Here is a 2,500-nt window from a genome sequence, read left to right as displayed (position 1 = left end):
ATTCTATATAATCATCTCCTGTGTTTACTCCCAGACTCTTATATCGCGTTGTGAAAATGACACCAGAGACATCCGAGACAGCAGAATACATTGAGGGTAATGGCAGTTATATTGGTTATGTCCTTGGAAGCTGGATATGATCGTACTCTGTTTTTTCTCGAACTCTTTCATTGTGTCATTTCAGTTTAGATATTTCATTTTGAAGAGGATATTTTATTTTTTTTATTTGCTTTCCAATCTTCGTTGCTTTCTTTTCGTTATGGCTGTAGTTTTGTTGTGGTTTGATTTACCTTAATCTTAATCTTGCTTTAAACCTGTTATTCGTACTGTTTTGCCTTTTATATTTTGCCTAATCAAAACAATATAACGGATATATTTTTTGTAATTGATTTACTAAACACTATTCACACTTACGGCCCTCTCTCAGACCTAGACCGGGATAAGCAAGAGAAGATTTGATGGTGAAACATGGAGGGAAAGCCCGCAGAGTTAAGACGACATTCTCCCGAACTAGCAACATAAACGCCACAATATAGCCTGTGTCACTAGCAATGGAAGTGTGTGATTTACAAGGAATATAATAGCCCCATAGTACAATCTGTACAACATTTTCTAAAGCAGCATGTCAACAAGACCGCACGTGGTGTTTATGGAGGACAGATACAACGACCTCTGTTTCTAATGCAGTTCCATATAGCCATTATCTGAACTTGGAAGTGTATCTGGAAACGCTCCAACTACGATGCTCAGTATTTTTTATATTATGGTAAGAGTGACGAATGTGAACTTAACTGAAAATACGCATTAGTTACAGAGATATATGAGTACTGCGTGATATTTTATTTTTTCGTCAATATAACTATTCATAGTTACAGATAAAAATATGATAAAGAAATATTTGGAATATAACTAAGCTGAAAGAGAGAGAGAGAGAGAGAGAGAGAGAGAGAGAGAGAGAGAGAGAGAGAGAGAGAGAGAGAGAGAGAGAGAGAGAGAGAGAGAGATTTTGGTGAATTTTCATAACGATACATATTGGGACACAAGTTAATCTGAAACATCTCTGCTTCATTTAACTTCATATATTTTGAGTGAATCAACGCAGTCTTCAACAAGACCTGAAAAGCACACGCCATGACATCGATTCCTCTCCTACTCAAGCTCTATCTCTCCTCTCTCTACTCTCGTCTCTTCTCATCTCAGCCTCTCTCTCTCTCCTTTCTCTCTCTCTCTCTCTTCTCTCTTCTCTCTCTCTCTCTCTCTCTCTCTCTTCTCTCTCTTGTCTCTCTTGTCTCTCTCTCTCTCTCTTCTCTCTCTCCTCTTTCTTCTCTTCTCTCTCTCTCTTCTTTCTTTCTCTTCTCTCTCTCTCTCTCTCTCTCTCTCTCTCTTTCTTCCTCCCGCCCTATCTCTTCCCCATCCACTCTACCTACCTCCTTCCCTCTATCTATCCCTCTCTATCTCCCCCCCCCCCTCTCTCTCTCTCCCTCTCCACCTCCCTCCCTCCTTCCCTCTCTCCCTCCCTTCCCTCCCTCCCTCCCTTCCTCCCTCCCTCCTTTCTTCCTCCTCCCCTATCTCTCTCCCCCTACTTCTCTCATTCCCTCCCTCCCCTCCCCATCCCTCCTCTCTGTGCTCAGGGTCAGCCATGCCTTCGCATTTTACAATCCTCTATTTACATACTGTGATGGGATGCCGCATGCTTGGGTCTCCGGTCAGTCTGCTGATTCCTATTCGCATTTTGAGATTTATTTGACATGCGCCTTATTCGTGTTTTTGTTTTGCTTGTTTGTTTGTTTTTTGTCTATTTTATTGTGTTGATGATGATCATAATGATGATCGTAATGATGATGAATTGATGATGGTGATTATGATGATGATAATAATGATAATGATAATGATAATAATGATGATGGTGATAGTAATGATAATGATAGTGACAATGATACTGAGAGTAATAATGGTAATGATTATGATATTAATGAAAATAGTAACGATAATAATGATAATGATTATAATGATAGTGATAATGATAACGATAATAATGAAAATATTGAAAGTGATGAAAATCATGATTATGATGATAATAATAATAATAATAATAATAATAAAGATAATAATGATAATAATAATAATAATAATAATAATAATAATAATAATAATAATAATAATAATAATAATAATAAAATAATAATAATAATCATTATTATTATTATTATTATTATTATTATAATAATAATGATAATGATAATAATAATAGTAATAATAATATTAATAATAACAACGATAATCGTAATGGTAACAATGAGAATAATAGTGACGATGATAATAATGGTATTGAGGGTAATGATGATGATGATAATGATGATGATGATAATGATGATGATAATAATGAGGGGCCATCCATTTTTTCATAATTTTCAGGAGCGTGCAAACCGTACACTGGCATACGCTTCTTAGAACATCATAAAAATGACGCTCCGGATCATATTGGAAACTCCTGTGACAG

The sequence above is a fragment of the Penaeus monodon genome, chromosome 3 (genome assembly GCF_015228065.2).
Source record: "Penaeus monodon isolate SGIC_2016 chromosome 3, NSTDA_Pmon_1, whole genome shotgun sequence".
Lineage (NCBI taxonomy): Eukaryota > Metazoa > Arthropoda > Malacostraca > Decapoda > Penaeidae > Penaeus > Penaeus monodon.
Note: the sequence above shows the minus strand (reverse complement) of the source record.